This window comes from Schistocerca nitens, chromosome 1 (assembly GCF_023898315.1).
Source record: "Schistocerca nitens isolate TAMUIC-IGC-003100 chromosome 1, iqSchNite1.1, whole genome shotgun sequence".
Taxonomy (NCBI): domain Eukaryota; kingdom Metazoa; phylum Arthropoda; class Insecta; order Orthoptera; family Acrididae; genus Schistocerca; species Schistocerca nitens.
The window spans coordinates 1,091,172,968-1,091,197,729 of NC_064614.1; the positions used below are offsets into that span (position 1 = coordinate 1,091,172,968).

General features: G+C 41.4%; 1 protein-coding gene across 2 annotated transcripts in view; it reads left to right on the forward strand.

Moving 5' to 3' along the window:
• LOC126198581 (helicase domino-like) overlaps nucleotides 1-24,762 on the forward strand; it is a 582,238-nt gene that overhangs the window by 144,216 nt on the left and 413,260 nt on the right. The window lies entirely within an intron of this gene.

Consider the following 24,762-nt stretch of genomic DNA (forward strand, 5'->3'; position numbering starts at 1 on the left):
TGTACTCAACGACGAACCTGGGTGCACGAATGGCAAAACGTCATTTTTTCTGATGAATCTAGGTTCTGTTTACAGCATCGTGATGGTCGCATCCGTGTTTGGCGACATCGCGGTGAACGCACATTGGAAGCGTGTATTCGTCATCGCCATACTGGCGTATCACCCGGCGTGATGGTACGGGGTGCCATTGGTTACATGTCTCGGTCACTTCTTGTTCGCAGTGACGGCACTTTGAACAGTGGACGCTACATTTCAGATGAGTTACGACCTGTGGCTCTACCCTTCATTCGATCCCTGCAAAACCCTACATTTCAGTAGGATAATGCACGACCGCATGTTGCAGGTCCTGTACGGGCCTTTCTGGATACAGAAAATGTTCGACTGCTGTCCTGGCCAGCACATTCTCCAGATCTCTCACCAACTGAAAACGTCTGGTCAATGGTGGCCGAGCAACTGGCTCGTCACAATACGCCAATTTTCTACTCTTGATGAACTGTGGTATCGTGTTGAAGCTGCATGGGCAGCTGTACCTGTACACGCCATCCAAGCTCTGTTTGACTCAATGCCCAGGCGTATCAAGTCCGTTATTACGGCCAGAGGTGGTTGTTCTGGGTACTTATTTCTCAGAATCTATGCACCCAAATTGCGTGAAAATGTAATCAATTGTCAGTTCTAGTATAATATATTTGTGCAATGAATACCCGTTTATCGTCTGCATTTCTTCTTGGTGTAGCAATTTTAATGGCCAATAGTGTACAATGAATGGTAGACAGTACCTCGTACCAATATAAGCCATTTTGTTCTATTCGATTCGCGTTTACTGCGAGGGAAAAATGTCTACACTCCTCTGTATGTACCCTGACCTCTCTTATCTCATTCTCATGATTGTACACTAGATATACAGGTTCTCTGAATCTATCTTCTCTGAATCTATCTAATATGGTTTCGCGAGAACCGCATCGTCTTTCTTCCTAGGTTTCCAATTCATGTCTCCCTAGCACTTGTGTCACACTCCGTATGAACTATACCGCCCTGTTACGATCCCAGCAGCCTGTTACAGAATCCTGCGGCGTCTGTTGTTATGCCCACTTGTTAAAGACACGAAGCGCTGGAACAATATTCTCGAATTGGTTCGCATCTACTCAGAAGGTAGCAAACTAGTCCATGGCGTCTGCCCTGCAGCTCAATGACAGTAACATCGCTTAATGTTTTTGGCATACGTGACACAACAGTATTTCGGCTACCCATTTATTTCTTGTTCGTTTTCTGTTTTGAAGTGTAAGTAGTGCACAGCAGTGGACAGTCCCTGTCAAAGAGAAAAACTCTGGTTGTAACGAAAATCTTCTGTGCGAAACATCTCATCGTCGTCGGCTCTCCATCAGTTGTGATAAAAATCTTTCCTTTCGGTAGATTCTAAGAGGCTGCGAACGACTCAAGTACTGCTACGCCGTTGCGAGTTAGAAGCTTCGACCAGCGACACTGTTATGGAGTGTGACTGACGTCGAATTATTTTTATCCAAAAAGAAACTCGACCTGGACGCGTACCTTGATATGCAGATTGCCGCAGGTCACAAGTGCCTCCCACACCCCAGTGGAGCAAGTACAAGAGTTGCCATACCGGAATGCCAGGTGCTGAGGTCTCTGAATACGGGCGAGTTATATTTTCGAGGGCCGCAGCACGCCAACGCCAACAATAATGGAGTGTTCGAATCAGGCTCACGAGACGACCGGTAGGCACGAAGCAAACGGTAGATTCGAAGAATTATTGTCTGCAGATAGAATTTTTAAGAGTGGTTCGGTACTGTGTAGTAGTTTACCTTTCAATGGCCTGTGCCTGCGCTTTTCTGTTGTGCTGAAACAGCACTGCCGTTACGAGATTATCGTCAATAAATACCGGTATATGTTCTGTAACATACTTCATTATACTTATCGTATAGATTTCTATACTTTTTAGGCCATTGATGACGTATAGTTTACAGTACTGTCTAGTTTGCGGAGCTATTCCCGTATGTGTTCCTTTGAATGATCAGGTTTACAAAGCAGTGTGCACATAAATGCTTAAGGGGGCAGACTAGCATAGAAATTTTTTTTAGCCTAGTTGTTTAATTGGGTTAAAATGTTCTTTAGGGAGTCTATTTTTAAGATTCCTTCATATGAAGTGTGTCATAAATGTTAAAATACTCTTATATTAAAACCGTAAATTACTGCAAGGGAATCTTGCGCACCAGAGTGCTCGAATGCAACCGATGTAATGCTATAATAGTTATCGATGGAATAGGGGTCCTGTTACTTTCGTGTAAGATCACAGGGGGCATCAATATCAACTGAAATACCATTCTCAACAAGATTTGTTCGTAACATATCGTTTATCGTACAGAGACTGAAAGGACGTGCTTGTCATGCGTCTACTTAATTTGTCATTTCGCTTGTTTTTTGTACGAAGTAAAACACGAGTGCTTGAAAATCACAAACAGACGTATTTATACGGATAGAAAAAGTACAAAAATTATTGCCAATCTTGCGAAAAATTCTTCGTTTGGTAAGCGGAAGGCGTTTAATCGATATAATTTCGTGAAACAGAGTGTGTTTTAACATCGGCAAAAAAAAGGCTAGCCGATAAAAGATTTGTTCAATTTCAATATTAAAAAACACCAGTTTAAACTTTAAAGGCTTTTTTTTTCGAAAACAACTTTTTGAAGATGGTGAGCGTTATAACTCACGAAAGATACCTGCAGTTACATTATATGTTTTTGTAACTCGTGAGTCGGCGTTTCTTCTGCTGTAATACGTTATATTGTTGCGATATATTTTAATTTCGGCTTTTGGTGCACGTTCTTATAAGATCTTTTTGCCGAAAACATTGACTTTTATTTCAGTGCCGCTATTTTGATAACCATTTTTTTTTAATCCTGACGTACTACCTTAGACAATATCATCAGTTTCGAAGCAGTTTTTCAAATTGTGTTCTAAGTTGAAGATTGTAGCGTTCAGAGCTCCCACCAACCACCCTCGCATTCCGTGAAGGCCTTTCGTTGATTGTAGTGTACTCTGGGTGCACATTTGTACTGTCAAAAATAAATAATACAATGTTAGGGGAGCAAAATAAAGATCTGAAATCAGTTTTGTAATTCGCTTGTTATTTTATTGAAAAAGAAATCACGAATATCGGTGAGCGTCACCCTGGCCTAGGCCCTTAAATATTCTTTGATTGTACTCGCTTGTCAAAAACTAACATTTTGAGCCCGTGGCTGTGCACAAAATATAGCTTGACTCTTTTACAGAAGAGTACAGCAACCAGCCACTTTTTACAATGCTATTTATTTATTTAAACAGTGCCGTTACCGGTTTCGAACCGATAGGTTCATCTTCAGACGGCTAGTTCACGGTTTGCATTAGATATTGTCTTTTGTTTCCCCACCTGACGAAACTTCCTTGGCGTGCTGCATTGTTCCTAGATACTTTTGACTTTTTTATATCAAAGCTTCGTTGGTAATACTGTATTTAAAAAAAGAAAAAAATTAATTCATTTCGTGTCTTTTTGATAGCAGACTAGAAGCTATGTATGGGCATACAAATAGCAATTTTTATACTTACACATGTTGCTGATTGTCTTTTAAATTCTCATCTCCTCTATTTCAGACGATCAGAGACAGGTGCTTCGTTGGTTGTATCTTTTATCACAGGTCATACAGCGCACAATGTCAGCTGCATTTCTCAGAAACACAGTGCTTTTCCATTTACCCTTCGATTACCCATGCATATTTCGACATCTATTTATCATCTTCTGAGGACCTCGTCTTAATTTCTGAAAGAGCGTATTTTAAAGCTTCGGTTTTAAGGGTGGTCCACTGTAGTCCTTTGTGGCTTGACAGCAAGTAATCCTCGGAAGTCAAAGGAATTTCGGTTAAACAGTTACAACAGACACTTAGAGTTTCTACAACAGAAAAATGTGTGGTGCGTTAAATGTAATAGTTCGTTTTAGGTGACTGTAATGAATACATGCAGAGTGTAGTGTCTTATTTGAAATGTCAATGATGATGATGATGATGATGATGATGGAAAACGTGAGGCTGATGTCGGCGCAGAGTCTACGCGAATGAGATACGTTAAAATCCACCGATATGTATAAAAGATTTTAAAGTCTGACATGTGCTGAAGCAAAATCTTTTGCTATAACATGGCCCAAAGGCCGAAATTGCAATATTGAACTAAATAATTTCTACAATTAGCGAATAATATAATCGTATAAAATTCTACATGACTGTGTGACCCCGATCATTAGACTTTTATTCTAGTCCCTCAGCCTATTGAACGAGGGAACAATGACTATCTATATGCCTCTGTAAACGATCCAACATCTGCTGTCATATTCTTATGATCTGTACATCGGACACACCATGAAGTCAGAAGAGGTGTCTCACTTTCTTACTGGAATATGGATTCTCTCAATTATTGTAACAGTGTTTTGCTAGAGCAACGTCGCTTTTCTAACAGTGATCACATTTATGTTCCAAGAACATCTCTGTTACACCTTCGTATGGTCTACCTGTCATAATCCTAAAAGCGCATCCTTGAAATCGATCAATGTGTGCTGCCATAAATACTAGATATGAACTACAAACGCTGGAACAGTACTATAGAATTAGTCGCGCTAGCGTCTTGGAATCGATTTCGTTTAGAGATGCACTGCACATTCCTTGAACCTTTCTAACATTACTAAATATTTCATTCTCTTCCCGTAATACTCATGTTACGTGTTTGTTTAACTTTGTATCGATTCCCACTAGACATTTAAAATATGTCATGGACTTGACAAGTTCACCACTAATCATTTAATCGGATACTATAACGTTGTTTCTCTTTGTTAAAGGCATTGTCTTGCATGTATCCACAATTAAGAAAATCTAGCATTGATTGCACCAAGTGTAAATTTTGCCTTTTTGTCTGCTTTTTCAATTACAATACTTTCCTGTACACATCAGGTTCGACAGTGCATAGATTAATACTGCTTCTGACAGTATGTGGTAAATCATTGTTTATCGAGAACGCTAGTGGTCCAACAACACTTGCTTGTGGCGCAGCCGATGTTACTTTTGTTTCTGTCGGCCATTAGCTGTCCAGCTGTACTTGGTTCTACTAGCGAAAAATTCATCGAACCAATCGCATATACAGGGCGTAAATTTTGTTGACAAACCAAAATAACTCGAAAAGTAAGCTTCGCACGAAAAAAAAAGTGTAGAATCCAAAGTTGATTATTTTCGAGGGGGACATCTGCTGTTGCTAAAATTAGCCCGTCACCCCAGCCCCCTGGGGGTGGGGCGGGAGGCAACTTTAAAATTTCAAATGGGAACCCTCATTTTTATTGCAGAATCAGATTCTGCATAAAAAACTACGTACATTTTGTCTTAAACATTTCTTTCGATTCTTGGTAGTTGACACTGTAATTCAAGAAAATCTATGTTCTCATTTCTGCGTGGAAAATGATTACAGATAAATAAAAAACACTTATTTACTTCATAAATTATGATTCGCTAAAACTAAAACTCGCACTCTCTCCCCATAGGGTGGGGTTTGAGAGAGAGGAATTAGAGTTTTACAAATGTTAACCCCGAAACAAACAAAACTTATCCGAATCTGCGGAAAAAATTAATATTTGGGTCAGCATTTGTAAAATCCTAATTCCTCTCTCTCAAACCCCACCCTATGGGAAGAGAGTGCGAGTTTTAGTTTTAGCGAATCATAATTTATGAAGTAAATAAGTGTTTTTTATTTATCTGTAATCATTTTCCACGCAGAAATGAGAACATAGATTTTCTTGAATTACAGCGCCAACTACCAAGAATCGAAAGAAATGTTTAAGACAAAATGTACGTAGTTTTTTTATGTAGAATCTGATTCTGCAATAAAAATGAGGGTTCCCATTTGAAATTTTAAAGTTGCCTCCCGCCCCACCCCCAAGGGGCTGGGGTGACGGTCTAATTTTAAAATGGTTCAAATGGCTCTGAGCACTATGGGACTTAACTTCTGAGGTCATCAGTCCCCTAGAACTTAGAACTACTTAAACCTAACTAACCTAAGGACATCACACACATCCATGCCCGAGGCAGGATTCGAACCTGCGACCGTAGCGGTCTCGCGCTTCCAGACTATAGCGCCTAGAACCGCTCGGCCACTCCGGCCGGCGGGCTAATTTTAGCACCAGTAGATGTCCCTCTCGAAAATAATCAACTTTGGATTCTACAAATTTTTTTCGTGTGAAGCTTATTTTTCGAGTTATTTTGGTTTGTCGACTTAAAATTTGCACCCAGTATACGACGCGAAAAATTCATCGATCCATTCGCATACCTGACTGATGATGATTTATGATGGTTTTTTGGATATTAGACGATGATGTGATGTAATGTAGAACGCGTTACGGAAATCGATGAAGAGGGATGTTACATACATTCAAATCACGAGGCAAGACGAACAGGTTTGAGATTAAATCCGCGGCAAAGGCGTACAGTCTGTTGTTCAGGAGCTGTTCGTCGCCAAGCTTCCTCCACTTGTCGGCCAAATATCCCAAATGCAAATTCCTTTCACCGGCCGATTCGAACCGGCTAGCTCCGGGCTGAGTGCCACAGAACAAGTATTCGCTAGCGGCTTCGGCTGCGGAGGGGCGTTCCGAGGTAAAGAAAAGCACGCAGTGTACTTAGAGTAGACGATGCCGTTATTTTTCCGTTGGTGCGTACACAAAACACGCGCGAAACGTCTCGTTAACAAGTGGTGGCCATCTGGTGGCGGCTCATACACTTGACAGCATGCGATATTATGAACCACACTTAAGCTGTCGCGCGTAACGGTGACCCATTTCATTTCGCGGTGGGCGTTTATACATACGAACAGTAGCTTATAATTAGAGGCTGCGTCAAGCAGCCTCTCTCTTTCATTATCCACGGAAAGAAGAGACGGAGTACGAAAAAGTATAGCTGCCAGTTATTATCAACGTTTTTTTTCCTACGGTACATCTTACTGTGCAACAACTACGGTAAAGAAATGAGGTGCCTTTATTTCCTTCGCGTGATACCGTATTTGGAAGTAACGTATCATTTCTCGAGGGAACTTAATCTATAGAGATGCTGACGCGAACTACTTTTTCGATTTTTCCCCCTTCATTCCTGATGAGGTCGAGAACGAGTATTAATTGAGATGCTGCAATGCCTCAGAACTGACTGCCAACATTTTCTAACTGACCTGTTTACGCCAGTATGATCAGTGAGTTACAGCAAGAGAACAGCTTAAGTATAAAGGTTCACTGCAAGTGAGGATGAAAGGCGGCAGTACTGGTAACCTTTAAGCTGTTTCATTACTGAACTATGCTACGCATCGAGTTGGATCGTAAGACTGAACAGTTCTATGTTCTTACCGAGGAAATAACTTAGAGATGTCTCGTCAGGATCGATATTTCTGAAGAGCATCATCTTTCCGCCGTTGACTGTAGACGATCCCAATTTCAGCACCTAGACCACTGTAAACTGCTTAAAACAGTGAATTAGCGTAAATCACAAATACCCGCCCATTTCGCGAACATCGTGATATTTGAATCTGTTGTCAAGAAAATTTGGGTAGCATAATAATTTGCTCGTAAAATAAAAAGTCTGTCAAACAGTTTTCTTTGTGTGCCATCACCATGACGTAACAACACAAACTAACGATCTGGCGTGGCGAGACACAGAGACAAGTGTTTAATAGACTTCAAGTATCAAATTATGATGCCTGGTACCTTTGATTATTGTCAGGGCACTACTTTAAGCACTTGACAGTGACGTAATCACTGAAATGTCAGAAGTTGTTTGTTTGTACACTCAAAACTTTTTTTTTTTTTTCTGTAAGAGCTTCAGTTGCGCAGCTTTGATCGTACAAACGTAATTAAAATTTATACGTAACTCGGTGGAAGCGACGTCAGAGTTGTACTTTAACAGTTTAGGAGAATAATTCGGCTCATCCACATTTGTAATGTTAACCGCATTAAATTATGATAATACAAAAATGAGTTTTATCAAAAGTACACGCTTTCAACTCCAGTTTCAAACAATCAGAAGGATCAAAATATCAACCAATAAAAGGACGAACCATTTCTGAAAAAATGCAGTTTTTTCAGGTCATGTTATCTTAGTTTCCATCCTTTCATCGACCTCTTGTCGGACACCACGTCCGTTGTGATCGTAGAGCACGACGGATAGCTATAAAGTTTTTATCACCACCTCAGAAAAAAAGAAAGTTGCGACCATGCAACTTAGTGGTAGTGTTCGTCTTTCTCTACATATTCCCCCTTCAGTGTGACACTTTTTCAAAGAAAGGATGACTGGGCGAATAACTTGGTTGCACATATCTGCATTTTGGCTGTTTGGATAATGTTCAACCTTGAAAATCCCTCGGCGTCATTCTCGAAATGCCTGTCACACAATTCTTTCTTTATCCAAGGAAAGAAGAAGCCGCTGTGTGCCGTGTCAGGAGAAAACAGGAGCTATGCAGAATTTGATAGCCGACAGATGGGGCATATGTGGCTGTGATGCATGTAGAAAGAGCAGAGGTGTTGTGGAACAGAAACACCATATTGACCAACTTCCCATGACAGCCACCCGTATGCACTTCAGGAGATTTCGATAGCATGCTCTTGATACCGTTTGGCCCTTACGAAAATACTATGTTAACACTAAACGACGTCAGTCAAAAACACTAAGTATCACGTTGCCCGACGACTGTTGTGCCTTCGCTCTTTTCGGCGTTTGTGAATTCACTTGTTTGCGCTTCTTGCTGTGCTCCTTTGTCTCGGGGCCATAGACATACACACACAACACAGCCACTGTGATTAGGCGGCTGAACACATCTTGAACATTTCCACTGCTGCCTCGGTTTGGGGGACTTGGTGAATGGGTGTGAGCAGTAACGGAACGTAGCGGACGGCGACTTTTGTCGTGTCCAGAAAGTGTTGAAATCTGATCCATGTCTGATGTTCACTTTTTTCACTGTCGTCTCTGACTCCTGACTTCGAGCACCAGGGCCTCCTCTTACGACTCCCGGTTCTTCACAGAGAGATAGTCTATCGATTCCTTCATTATCATTGAGACTTGTTTCATCACAATGGAAGGTTATGCGCCACCTAAAACTTGGGTCACGTGATGGTTCATTGTAGCTGTACACTTCCATCACATCGTTCTTCCACTTCAAATGCAATAAACGAATTACCGCATTTTAACAATGCGATGCGCTGTATTGTATGGCTCTTGCAGGGGCGTGCAGCGGTGCTGTGGCGCGGGGATTTCTGTGTGCACCAGGCCTGCAGACATGTATTGGCAAAAAACATTAATTAAGTAATTTTTTGCGAGGTAGTAATTAAAGCTTTATGAATAACTTACAAAGCTTTATGAATAACTTACGGGACTAAGACACTACCAGTGGTGCGCGGGTGGTATAGTCCCGCATATATCGGAAAGTAGATAAACAAAGTTCTGGAAATCATGACTAGGGGTCATTGACCCAGGACGCTGCACAATTCAGCATACTGTGTTATCACATAAGTTACTTCTAAATTCATATATATACCTTCTTGCGAGACGGGGCCACCACACATCCGCCTCGTACTCTTTCGCCAGCTGCCCTGCACAATAATCCTTCCAAAGATATACTTGCGAGTTCTTGGCTCGCTGAGGGCGCATGTTATCGAGATATGACCCTCACAAACCCACTTTAGGATCAAGTGCCATCTTTTATATGCCTACAGCTCTGCGCAGGCGATTTGTAACTGTAGCAAGACAATGCGACGCGCCGTAGCTCCAGGATTATATCGGAATGATTTGAACACACTCCACGCACGTGAAAGTACTTGAATGGCCCCTCCGGTCACCTGACCTCGAACTTGACATCCACAAATACGGAATCAATCTCCATTAGTTGTGGGAGCCGTCTGAGTGGTCATAGGTCAGGACGACTTCCCAGTTATTCAGTTGTCTCGTGGAGCTGAGGTCTCAACGCTTCTCAGCCGCCTTCAGGACGAAAGTGGTTTCTCACGTTGCTAGACAGGTGCCTCTAATTCAGTCGCTAATGAGTTTATAATAAAAAGAATACAGAACAGGTTTAAAAATAAATTTAATTAAAACACAAATCCTTTTATCGCTTACCTGCGTGCTCGCTTTGGACAAGCTAATGTGGTTGGCTTAAATTCAATTATGTATTTAATTTGAAAAGAGGAAAATGGGCCTTCATAAATGACGAGCCACGGTGATTAAAGTGTCATTAACTGTGTCTGGCTTAAATCAAATGCAAACATTTCTAATTTAAAAGTAGGTATTTCTGACAAATGTGACATGTTTTCCTTCACATCTCATACATTAGTTCTCATTTTATCTTTCCCTCCAAAACAATGTAACCAGTGGAGAAGAAAGACGATAAACGTTATGCTTGATGCCCATGTTAGTTCTTAGTTTGCAAAAGGCCATTACGAACTATCTGCGAATTGCAGGAGAACCTGCCCAGAATAGACGCTTTGTGCAACGATCGGCATTTGACCCTCAACAAAAATCTAGCGTATTGATCATAAACAGGAGCAAATACAAGTTAGTGAATGAATACACCACTGCCAAACAGTCACCGGGAGTAGTCATATCCATTAAATATTTCGCGGTATGCGTACAAATAGATTTAAAATAGAACGACTACATATAACTAATCATAGGCAAATGTCACATTCTGATTCGTTGGAAGAATTCTCAGGAAGTGTAGTCCACACGCGAAGGAGATAAGTTACAATATCAACGTTCGACTCATACTTGAATATTGTGTAAGTATGGGACTTTTGCCAGGTGGAGAGCAGCGCGTTTCCTCATCGGCTCTTTCAGTAAACGCCAAACTGTCTCGGAGTTGCTCACCCAACTCCATTGGCAGATGCTACGAGCGAAGCGTCGCGCATCACAGCGTGGCTTACTTTTTAAATTCTGAGAGCTTACGTTCCTAGGAGAATCATCCAATATATTCTTTACTCCTAGGTATTTGTCGTGAAGAGACCATGAAGGTTAAGTCCGGAAGAGGGGGAGAAGTGCAAGAAGTACGCATAGTACACCATAAGATCGAGGATAGCTGTAGATGTATGAACTAGGTGTTTTCAAGTCACCATGTCTAAACTAGGGACTAGGTTTCTTGCAGGAGGGTTGTCAGTAGAACATCAGACAAAGTAAAACGACCAGTCAGTAATTCTGACTGCACACTTCATAACGAAAGGAAGAAAACTTTGCCGGCCGCGGTGGTCTAGCGGTTCTAGGCGCGCAGTCCGGAACCGCGCGACTGATACGGTCGCAGGTTTGAATCCTGCCTCGGGCATGGATGTGTGTGATGTCCTTAGGTTAGTTAGGTTTAAGTAGTTCTAAGTTCTAGGGGACTGATAACCACAGATGTTAAGTCCCATAGTGTTCAGAACCATTTGAACCAAACTTTGAAACTTGTGGTAAGTTCCTGTGGGACCAAACTGCTGAGGTCATCGGTCCCTAGGCTTACATACTACTTAATCTAACTTAAACTAACATGCTACGTACAACACACACACACACACACACACACACACACACACACACACACACACACGCCCGAGGGAGGACTCGAACGACGGGGGGAGTCGCGCGAACCGTGGCAAGGCGCCTAAGACCGGACGGCTACCCCGCGCGGCGAAATGAGATACAGTTGGACGCGAACAGAAAGGAAGAATTACGAAAAAAATGGCATTTTTGGAATTCAATAAAAAGAAATATGTATTTTGTTTCTCACGATGTAGGCTTAAAGCACAGAACCATTGTATCCTCATAGCCTGTGTTCACAATGACCACCACCAGCGTCAATACAATCTTGCAGCCTGGCATGCTACACACGTTTTAGCATTTCAGCGGAAGTTGCAGCGCAGGCAGCAGTAATACGCCGTTTCATTTCATCTGTAATTGTTTGAAGATATTGGCGTCTGTTGGGATATCTTTCGGCGTACATGGTACACGAAAAACGGCATACTTCCTACATTCACCGTAAACTATGAACATGTCCGCTTTTTACGCGTTCGGAAATACAGTCTTCCCGGCACGTCCTGCTATGTCCATTACCGCACAAGAAGTGACGAGACCATTGCTTTGCAATCACAGTGTACACACAGCACAATGTAAACAAACATAACGCCGTCGAACTACTTGCACTAGCTTCCTGCGACAACACAGTTCAAATTTTCATTTACGCTACTTTTAGGATTTTAATGTCGATAGGCATTGTCCCATTTAGAAATCTGTAACTGTTGTAAAAAAAATGGTCCACTTTTGTGAACTGCTCAAAATCTGTGTACCGGCTGTAAATACGCGCCACTGCCAAAAATTTAACTCTGTGAAAACCGCGTATCGATAGTGGCTTCCATGTCCGAAATATTTGCGGTGCAAGTATTAGATGATCCATCTTATAGAGTGGACATAGGGGGAAAGAAGAAGCTAGATACATTTGACAAGTTTAGCTAAAAGAAGGCGAGTAAATAAACTACGAAATGGAAAAGCTCAAGGAAAACCTTAACTATCGGATGTAAAGCGTGCTTGTTGTTGTGGTCTTCAGTCCTGAGACTGGTTTGATGCAGCTCTCCATGCTATTCTATCCTGTGCAAGCTTCTTCATCTCCCAGTACCTACTGCAACCTACATCCTTCTGAATCTGCTTAGTGTATTCATCTCTTGGTCTCCCTCTACGATTTTTACCCTCCACGCTGCCCTCCAATGCTAAATTTGTGATCCCTTGATGCCTCAAAACATGTCCAACCAACCGATCCCTGCTTCTAGTCAAGTTGTGCCACAAACTTCTCTTCTCCCCAATCCTATTCAATACCTCCTCATTAGTTACGTGATCTACCCACCTTATCTTCAGCATTCTTCTGTAGCACCACATTTCGAAAGCTTCTATTCTCTTCTTGTCCAAACTGGTTATCGTCCATGTTTCACTTCCATACATGGCTACACTCCATACAAATACTTTCAGAAACGACTTCCTGACACTTAAATCTATACTCGATGTTAACAAATTTCTCTTCTTCAGAAACGCTTTCCTTGCCATTGCCAGTCTACATTTTATATCCTCTCTACTTCGTCCATCATCAGTTATTTTACTCCCTAAATAGCAAAACTCTTTTACTACTTTAAGTGTCTCATTGACTAATCTAATCCCCTCAGCATCACCCGATTTAATTTGACTACATTCCATTATCCTCGTTTTGTTTTTGTTGATGTTCATCTTATATCCTCCTTTCAAGACACTGTCCATTCCGTTCAACTGCTCTTCCAAGTCCTTTGCTGTCTCTGACAGAATTACAATGTCATCGGCGAACCTCAAAGTTTTTGCTTCTTCTCCATGAATTTTAATACCTACTCCGAATTTTTCTTTTGTTTCCTTTACTGCTTGCTCAATATACAGATTGAATAACATCGGGGAGAGGCTACAACCCTGTCTCACTCCCTTCCCAACCACTGCTTCCCTTTCATGCCCCTCGACTCTTATAACTGCCATCTGGTTTCTGTACAAATTGTAAATAGCCTTTCGCTCCCTGTATTTTACCCCTGCCACCTTTAGAATTTGAAAGAGAGTATTCCAGTCTACATTGTCAAAAGCTTTCTCTAAGTCTACAAATGCTAGAAACGTAGGTTTGCCTTTTCTTAAAAGGAACTAGAAATGGTTGCATTGGCAATCCGAGATGTGATGGACTGGTTAGAAACTGGAAGATAACACAAGCTTGGATATTGCTAAGGATACTGGTATTAGAAGATGAGACCTTGTCGTGTAGCTTAATGTGCAGCCCTCTAGGTGAGCTAGACGCGGATTGAGTCTGCGCGGTCGATTAACGACCGTTGGGACGTGCACAAGCCAGCCAGAGAGTGGAATACGTAAAAAAATCAAGTTACTATCAGTTTAACTTAAAAGAAACGGTTACCCATACTCGTTTAGCCAAATGCTAGGCTGTTCCGCTAATTCCGTTTCAGTAAATGCGATGCACAAACAATAAAAATACGATCACACATAGAACAAGGGCCGGCCGAAGTGGCCGTGCGGTTAAAGGCGCTGCAGTCTGGAACCGCAAGACCGCTACGGTCGCAGGTTCGAATCCTGCCTCGGGCATGGATGTTTGTGATGTCCTTAGGTTAGTTAGGTTTAACTAGTTCTAAGTTCTAGGGGACTAATGACCTCAGCAGTTGAGTCCCATAGTGCTCAGAGCCATTTGAACCATTTAGAACAAGGTTTACACGATTCACAGACAAATGGCGCACACGACTTCCCTCTCTCAGTCACCGTTGACGGTTGGGCGTAGGAAGCGAATTCGACCATAAAGTTAAATAACGAAATAGAATTTGCTAAATCCTGAAAAAGCTGACCACACACTAGACTGGTTAAAAGTTAGGGAAAAGGAGAAAGAAGAACGTGTTAGCGGAAGAAGGAAGATGCAAGAGAGACATAGTACTGAAGGCTGCATAAGGCAGACAACACCTGGTAAGACACAAAAATTTAAATTCTATGACCAGACATAGATTCATTGGTTCGAAATGTGACAGTATGAAAGACAGAAATGGAATGATAAGAAGTCTTTGAAATGTGGTACTACAAGAGACAATTGACGATGAGGTGGATTTCTTGTGTTTGTTGTTGTGGTATTTAGTCCTAAGACTGGCTTGATGCAGCCCTCCATCCTACTCTATCCTTTGCAAGCCTCTTCTTTTCTGAATAACAACTGCTCCTTGCGTCCTTGTGAATCTGCTTACTTTATTCATCTCTTGCCCCCCCCCCCCCTCCCCCAATGCACAGACACAAACAACCGATCCCTTCTTCTAGTCAGGCTGTGCCACAAATTTCTTTTCAGCACTTCATCATTAGTTACTTGAGTTATACCTTCAGTATTCTTCTGTAGTACCGAATTCAAAAGGTCCTATTCTCTCCTTTTCTAAACTGTTTATGTCCATGTTTCGCTTCCATCGCTACACTCCATGCAAATATTTTCGCAAAAGACTTCCTAAAACTTAAATCTGTATTCGATGTCAATAAATTTCCTTTCTTCAGAAATGATTTTCTTGCTATTGCCAGTCTACATTTTATATCCTCTCTACTTTGGCCATCATCAGTTATTTTATTGCCCAAGTAACAAAACTCATCTACTACTTTAGGTTTCTCGTTTGCTAATCTATTTTCTCAGCATCACCTCATGTAATTCGACTACGTTACATTATCCTTGTTTTTGGTTTTGTTGATGTTCATCTAATATTCTTCTTTCAAGACACTGCCCATTGCGTTCGACCACTCTTCCAAGTCGCTTAGTATCTGTGATAGAATTACAATATAATCGGCAAATGTTAACGTTTCTATTTCGTGTCCCTGAACTTGAACTCTTACTCCAAATTATCCTTTTGTTTTCTTTACTGCTTGCTTCAATGTACACACTGAATAACATCGGAAATGAGCTACAACCATATCTCACGGATCAGTTACCGCATTCCTTTCATGTCCCTCGCTTCTTGTTTCTGTAAGAGTTGCAAATAGTCTTTCGCTCCCTGTATTTTACTCCTGCTTCAGGAATTCAAAGAGAGTATTCCAGTCAACATTGTCAACAGCTTTTTGTAAGCCCAAATATGCTATAAACGTAGTTTTGCCTCCCCTTAATCTACCTTGTGTAAGAAATGCAGTCAACGAGAAAAATCCTTAATAAAAAACATAATGAATCGAAGAGGGAGAATGGTTGTGCGCTTTACAGAAATGAGCCATTGCTGAAACTGTATTTGAAGGAATGGTGAAGAAACAGAATTGCAGAGCCAGGCCTAGATATGTATACATTTTATAAATTAGAGTCCCACTCAGATTTTTTCTGTCTATATGTAAAGGGTAATCTCAGGAACCACTATAAGGATTTTGATACTGTTTTTTGATTGACGAGGAAGGTTTGTACATACAGGGTGTATCATATTTAATGGCGTAGCGCAAACATCTGAAAGTACACGATACTAGAAGTAAAAAAGTCTCACTAAACACGGCCTGTAAAACGCATACCTTAAGAGCGATGAGCACTTCTCCATCTTTGATACTGTGGAACAGATCTCTTCTATTGCAGGCTCTCTGCTTTCTACATTTTGAGAGACTGTAGTATCGACCAAAACAAGAAAAAGAATTCCAGTAAGCAGGGACTCGAAAGTGCATACCTTAATAGCTATGAGCACTCTTTCATCTTCGCCACCGTGAATCACGTATCTTCCACTGAACAAGTACTCATAGCTCTGGAGGTATGCACTTTAGAGTCCATGTTTACCGGAAATGTTTTTCTTGTTTTGGTCCGCACTACCTCCTATCTCCTTCCAAAATATGGAAAGCAAAGAGAAGAGATTTGTTTCATAGTATCGGAGATGTAGTAGTGCTCATTGCTCTTAAGGTATGCGCTTTAGAGCCCATGTTTGCTGAGACTTTTTGCTTTTAGTGTCGTGTACTTTCACCTGTATGCGTTTGTGCCATTAATTATGACACAGCCTGCATAATTTATTACCGCTATGCCAGATACGTCGTCTGGTCGTAGTTATTTTAGTGCTACCCGTGCCAAGTTGAGGCAGGTCGCTAGTGAGTACATAAAGCAGATCGTTAATGATGCAGGATACAGCGGTTGTTTATTTATTTATTATTATTTTTTTTATTTAATTGCTGCCATTTACAAATGACCTGCCACCTCGTTACTAAGACAGGTCGTACTTTCACAATACGAAACAGTTTATGTACAGAATTTGAACTTATTTGTTATTTCTTATTTTAATATGGGTTAATAATATTCCAGTTTTAAATATAAACTTAATAGTAACTAAGAAACAAAAATATTAAAATTAGAATGGAAGCTAGGAATTTATGAAGACAGAGAAGAAGTTATGACGTGTTATAACTTTCAGACATATTGTAAGTTCGGAAAAATGTTTCTAAAATAAACAAGTTTCTTGCAATAAAGATGGATAGATAAAAGATAATAAACATTTATGAAATTAACAGAATTTTTGAAAATCCAATTATAAACCGTAATCACATTTTTAGTAATAATAAAAACAGAAGATAGGAAAGATGATAGTGGAAGAATGTCCCTTCACCAAGTGTGTACGACGGTGAGTGTCTTGGAATTACCCATCAAGCAACCGATCGCCAATCACAGCTCTTCATCTAAATGTAACATCTTCTCTAGATTTCCTAATAACTAAATTTTAACCTCTAATTTTTAATGGTGCTGTATTTTTTGTTTAGGGTATTTCCTCATTTTAATTAACGGTCCTGTCAGGATCAGTGTTCTCACGTGATTCCATGTCTGAATCAGTGCTGTTTTCCACCCTGTGTATTCCCTACTGTCTTTGCATATAGGATCGTTGTCTGGCCTGGACATAATCTCTATTGGATATATTGTCAGTGAGTGTGTTTTACATGTTCCTTTGGTCTTCGTCTTTGAGGCTGTGTGGATGGTGTTGAGGTTTAAGTACATTGTGTGTATGATGTTCGTATATCGTCCGCAGTAAAAGACAACTTGTTCTGGAGAGCCTTCTTCCCCCACTTGTGCATGTTGGTGTCTTTCTCAGACGCATGCGGCTTAAGTGCGTGCGATGAGGCTCGTGTCCTATTAAGAAGTGGACCATACCGAGGTTGGGATCGATATGTTTGCATTTTAGTCCCTCCCTTGCATCTGGAAAGAACTGGTGCAGCCCGCGGTCCTTATGACTTATTTCCCGCTCACCTTTCTAGGTACCCACCCTTCACTTTCGTAATGGGCATTTCGTGTCAGTCGGTACTCCAGTGAGCTTTCGAACCTGATCGTGCCTTCCCCACCTTAGGCCAGTACATAGCCGCTCCATATCTTACCGAGCACCACACACAGTGATTCCACTGAGGTGGTGTCAAAAGCTCCCGATATCTAAGTAAATCCTATTCTGACAAGGGTCCGGTTTGTTGATACGTTTAACCTTTTGAGATCACTTGCTGGCCGCGAAGCTAAGTACAGACTCGAAGAGAGCACAATGGTATGTCCTTGTAACTGACAAGGGAAGTTTAAATTGTTCTGAATTTAGTCGTGCCAGTTCGTGTAGTATTTTTTCTGCTTGGTTTGTGACAATGCGCATGTGTTCATGGAACTTTTGCTTTTCGTCTATGTGTACCCCAAGGTAGCGTGTGGTGACTGCTCGTTTAATGTTTGTGTCCCCTTTTCTAACACTAGCGTTTCTCTGGAGATTCCATTTCAGTAAAGTGTATGCTTTTTTGCTATCGGCTATATTGAGTTTTTTTGTTGTGGCACCCTAATGTTATTGTTTTGAATGTTCCATTTACTCTTTCTTCTAGCTGAGACCTACTGTTAGCAGACACTACGACCAAAAGCTCGTCTACGTATGCAACAGCTCCGTCTGTCGTTATTCTTCCCTCCAGTAGTTGCAGGAAGGGTTCCAAAAAAATGGCTCTGAGCACTATGGGACTTAACGTCTGTGGTCATCAGTCCCCTAGAACTTAGAACTACTTAAACCTAACTAACCTAAGGACATCACACATATCCATGCCCGAGGCAGGATTCGAACCTGCGACCCTATCGGTCGCGCGGTTCCAGACTGTAGCGCCTAGAACCGCACGGCCACACCGGCCGGCCAGGAAGGGTTCAGTAGTGACGTCACAGAAGATGGGGCCACAGATCGACCCTTGGGGACAGCCTTTTGTAATTCGTTTGATTATTTCTCGGCCGTCCATCTGCCATTCGACCACTCAGTTCTTGTAGTAGACTAGTAGACTGTTGTGTAATGTTTCGGGTACCTTCAGTTGTCTGAGCCTCTTGAATGCTGCGGGCCATCAGAGACTATCAAAGGCACCCGCAGTGTCGATCGTAACTGCCATTGCATACTTAGCCCTGGCAATTTGTAGGCTTGGTTGAAGGCCTCATCAATCGATTTTCCCTTTCTGAAGACGAACTTAGGCCATGGAGAGCTTTGCGCGCTTGTAAACGTCTGCACAGGAGTTTTTCTGGGACCTTGGCTAGTGTATTTATAAGACATATAGTCCTATATGATTTGGGATCTGATGGATCCCTTGCAGCTGCCTTCTTTATTACGACTGCCTTGGAGACCTTCCAAACTGTAGGCACAGTAGTTGTGACGAAATGAACAGGGTAACTGGCAAGCGACTGGTGTAATGAATTGCAACAAACCAGAACAACAACAGCAGCAGCACTGATTGTGCCGAAAATACAGAAGTGAATATATTAACAAAGGATACACAGAAAATAAAAGACGATGTCTGTCCATTTGAGTGACTGGTGTTCGAGGTGTAAGATAGGACCAGGAGGGGAGAAAGGGAGAGAGAGGAAGGGGTGGGGGGTCTGGAGGCCAGAGACATAGTGAATTTCCAGAATTTTTCACATTGCATTGCAGATTTTGTTCATTTCTTGTCACACTTAATTCCTAAAGCTGCGTATGCGAATGAGTTAAAAGAACAGGTTCAGTTTTTCTTCGCGCACGCGTAGGAGTATTTACTAGTAAACAGGGAAGCGGACGATTTTGTAGTCTGTCTGCTGAGAGTGCAAGTGCTTAGCGCGCTTCGAGAACTTTCCCGCGTAACGCGGCCAACAGTACTGTCTTCTTCGGCGAGCTCCATATTGATATCAGGAATGTGCTCGCGCGGGCAGACGACGTGAAATAAACATGCCACGACGACTGCAGTAGAAGATGTTTATTGCAACCTGCCTGACGGATTTATAGGCGGACGCCGGATCGCTCAGGGGGAACATAACTCGCGTCAGCTCGCCCTGTGACGTATTTCCGCACGTGGGTGCAGTCGAAAGTGCCACAGTAAATGACAAGTCTTGCATCACGCGGCTCTGCCGAAAACGAAAATCCCTCACCAGTCTGGCGGTGGACAGCGCGGCAGCCGAGATACGGTACGCTGCTCTGGATGCAGAGCTTTCGTGGAAAATAAATTTTATATCCTGGTCAACAATAAACGAATTAGCATACATGCTTTTGTAACTCTGACATATTTCGTACGCGTTGCTCTCTTAATTGGGATAGTGCACGAGAAAATTTTTTGCGAACTTCTGGGAAGCTCATATAAAATACGAGTGTCTGGTGACGCTACTGCATGCGGAATATAGATTTAAAAGAAACAGTACGACATTACGTGCTTGAACATGCGAACCTTGAGTATTCTTCCTCCGCTTCTCGTATTTGAAGTCTCATGCCCGTTCCGTCGAGGGATCTGTTTGGCACTTTCTCCTACTTTTGCTCCTGCTAACGTTTTGTATGTACGCATCCCTCGTTAAAGTACGTAGGGTATGAACGGCAACTCCTTACGACGTATAACAGCGATGTAGGTTAACTCGAGACGACCAATTTGCTACAAAACATTTGTGTTCTATCAAGGCGCTACAGTCTGGAACCGCGCGACCGCTACGGTCGCAGGTTTGAATCCTGCCTCGGGCATGGATGTGTGATGTCCTTAGGTTAGTTAGGTTTAAGTAGTTCTAAGTTCTAGGGGACTGATGACCTCAAAAGTTAAGTCCCATAGTGCTCAGAGCCATTTGAACCATTTGTTCTATCAAGGTAGGAAACAGCCTCAAACTGGCCAACAAAAGTCCCCTAAGCTATAGCTCATGCACGCCGTACGAGATTTTGAATATCCTGCCAGACTCCTACACCACGGCAGAGCCACACCTGTGAAACTTTTAACATTAGCAATTTGGACTTTTTCTTGAGGATAATTACAGAAAAAAATTGTGAACGTTATGCAAAAATTTTACGTTTACATTCGATATTAAACTAACGCTTATAAGAAGAGTAGTGTCGTAATAAGAGGGCCAGAGAAAAAAAAACGATTTAATTGTTAATTTTAGGCTGTTAAAATTCACAAAATTTTGATGTAAAATATACACAATTGGTAATTTTAGAATTTGTAAGTGCAAGAACAAGTTGTGTTGAATATCCAAGGACGATTTGAGCGAGCAAAACAAATGAGCTCCGACAGGTTAAGACAGACTAACCTAATGGCCGCGTCATGTGCTGTAGCTTTGATGGCTTTTGTAGAGCAACATAAGATTGTTTCCCAGCTTGACAGACCGCAAGTGTCCTACATCAAACAATAGAAACGTACTCGATTTCAATGTGTTTCAGTGGTTGCCAAGAGAGTCAGAGATGCACCGAAGGGATGTTAATACTCGCCACGTTGGTTGAAATATGGAACTGTTCTAAAATCAACAGTGACACAAAAGTTAATTTCCTTTCTAAACGGAAAAGATTTAGAAAATAACAAAAACACATATGTTGCGTTTTTTCGCAGACATGCTTTGCAAGTTTTAAAAGGATTGGCGTTATAAAGTCTACCATACAGATACAGAGAGACAAGTACAGGTCTGTTCAATTATCTTAAACAGATTGTTAGAGAAATTCTCGATAGCTGTTGAAATACACGAAGGCTGGATTGAATAAGAAGAATTTAGTTGCTGTGCAGAACAGTGAATTTTGCCCACAGGTAAGACATAAACGGTAGTATAACGTTTACGGCTGACAATTTTAGCAGGGAGCCGCTTACGGGTATAATGCACGTATGAAAGGGGATTTCTGCTCCTTGGAAGGATATAAACCCCTGTAATTGAAAATAACTCGTGAACGCGACCATGAAGTATCAATTATCCTTTTCGAAAGGCCATCGTAAAGTTTAATAAGCTGAGCAGTGACACTACCAGAATAAATTTTCGCCGTTGTTATTCAAAGAAAATGTTTGGGAAATAATAAATTAAACGGCAGAAGACGCTCTTAAAAAATAGAAAATAAGATACGCTTGATGAAGCATAAATATCTCTATGAACGAGACCAGTTGTCCGTAGCTCGTGGTCGTGCGGTAGCGTTCTCGCTTCCCACGCCCGGGTTCCCGGGTTCGATTCCCGGCGGGGTCAGGGATATTCTCTGCCTCGTGATGTCTGGGTGTTGTGTGATGTCCTTAGGTTAGTTAGGTTTAAGTAGTTCTATGTTCTAGGGGACTGATGACCATAGATGTTAAGTCCCATAGTGCTCAGAGCCATTTGAACCATTTTGAACGAGACCAGAATGGAATTTTCCTCGACTTCACATTAATAAAATGTCCAGTATATCGATACTCAGTATGAATGGAAATACCACATGGCACTGAGCCGGTGAGGAGAGAAAAAATTTGCCAAGTGCAACTAAGATTCATGCTCTGAGGATTCAGTACAAATTTAATTACGTGTATAGGTAGTTAACGCATCACTGGAATCGAGGATCTCGCCGATTTTGCCTGTTATCGATATCGATATTGCCAAAATATCGGTCCCTGTAATTCCAAGAATTTAGAGAACGGTTTAATGTTAAGTTTTAAGTTTTAATTTTTGGGTAATTTCGCATTTGCTATAGTAATTCCTGAGAATCATGGGTTTTAACAGACACACTGACAGTCTTGTAATGTTTCCATAAGGCGACGGCGTTCAGCACCCGTGAAGTATTTTATAAAATGCATTTTAATCATTAGCTGTTTATTTGTCCCATTAGTCATCTACCGGTTTCGGTTATTAACCATCATCCAGGACGAAGGGTGCAACAGATTAGTTAAAAGCATCCCATATTCCTTTGAATCTGAGCAATACCGAACTTATCCAGTGCAATTGTAGAAACAATTTGTCTTCGTATCTTATGTCAAGCAGACAGACAGCACAAGAGAAACAAGACGAACAATTACTGCAAGAGTTATTCTTCTAGTAATTGCTCGTCTTGTTTCTCATGTGATGACTTGTCTGCTTGACGTAAGATATGACTGTCAGTATTCGAAGACAAGCTGTTCGTACAATTGCACCGGATGTTTTCGATGTTGTTCAGCTTCAAAGGAATATGGGATGCTTTTATCTAATCTGTTGTACCCTACATCCCTCATGATGGTTAATAACCGAAACTGGTAAATGACTAATGGGACAAATGAACAACTGATGGTTAAAATGCATTTTATAAAACACTGACAGTCGGATAACAAATGACAAAAAAATAATATTTTTTCGTGTGATATAATAACAGATTAACGATTTTCTGATTTTTCCCTTTAACTGCACTGTGTTGCTTTTTGCCAAACTTCATGATTTTAGGTCAGCGGGAAGTACCCTATAGTTTTTGATGAGTGCGAGTGGCAAAATGTGTGACATAAGTGGCCGTATCTTTTGACAGAATTGACGTAGAAGTTTAAATTTTTTACACCGCCAAGGGACCGCTGACTTTAGTATGTGACCTAAATTTCAACTTGATATGTCTACCCGTCCCAAAGAAATAGGATTCTTGACAGACAGGGATTCTTATCAGACACACAGACTGATAGGTGGACAGCAAGCCTATAATGGTTCTGATTTCTTCTGATAGAGCTACGGAACCCTAAAGAGCACCACAGGACACGTATGGTATTCATACGCTGCATGGGGTGGGAAGTTTACACCGTGCAGACATTAAGCGAACAATACCAAACTGGTACTCCAGTATTTCCATGCCTGTGGGATATCTTGATCGAAGTTCCATCCATATGTGATCTTATTTTCAGAATTTCAGAAAAGGAAAATAAAGAACATTCCTCCAGATCAAGAATAGTCTAAATACGTGATGGCTCTTGAATGTGCCTAACGATCCTCTCAGAGGGATTTCGCAACACGTCACGCCAGAGAACGTGCAAATGCACTTCATCGCCGTCTCTCAGACTTTGAGAAAATTCGAATCACTAGCATGAGGGACATGGTAGTATGATAATATACTTCCACAGATTCAAAAAAGCCCGAATCTATGTTAAATGAACAAATAGATTTCGGTAGCCATAGTTTATTTCAAATTGATTCCTTGCATATATCAGCTTCTTAAAACTCAAGATTTCTGGCACTATATGATAAACTTTATCTTTGTTTACACCAGGTTTAACTAAGTCTGTGAAGTGTTTTTAAACAGTTGTAAACCAATGCGCGCCTTGAGTGACGTGGTGTGCGACGGCAGTAAGAATAAAGCAACGTTTGCTGATGAAGTAGTCTTCCTTGTTTGCTCGATAAGTTATCACTGTTTTTTCCACCGTTTCTTCATATTTACGCACTCGGTTCACGGAATACGAAACCTAACACCTAACATTCTCATACAGGGGATTGCATTTCACGTCACTCAAGAAGAAATGTAAATTATGTATCAGACAAAATGGTTCAAATGGCTCTGAGCACTATGGGTCTTAACTTCTAAGGTCATCAGTCCCCTAGAACTCAGAACTAATTAAACCTAACTAACCTAAGGACATCACACACATCCATGCCCGAGGCAGGATTCGAACCTGCGTCCGTAGCGGTCGCGCGGTTCCAGACTGTAGCGCCTAGAGCCGCTCGGTCACACCGGCCGGCTATGTATCAGGCAATTTTCACCCGGAGATGTACCCACAGAGTCCGAAATGCGTTGTCTAATTTAATAAAACACGAAAAAAAAATTGTGACTGAAGGCGTTTTTATTCAGAAACAGTAGTCAACTGCCTGTCGTGAGAAATGCTCCACTTAAAAAAAAAAAAACATGTCGTAAAAGAAATGTGCGTCTTCTTACCTCCTCCATCAATCCTGCAATGTTGTAGACGATTTTTTTTGTTTCCCTTGTAAGACGATTTTTGTACTTTAGTATCAACAATTTTCAGCGTCAATTATGCTTTATTCGTCGATTCTCGGCCGGGTTAGGGATTTTCTCTGCCC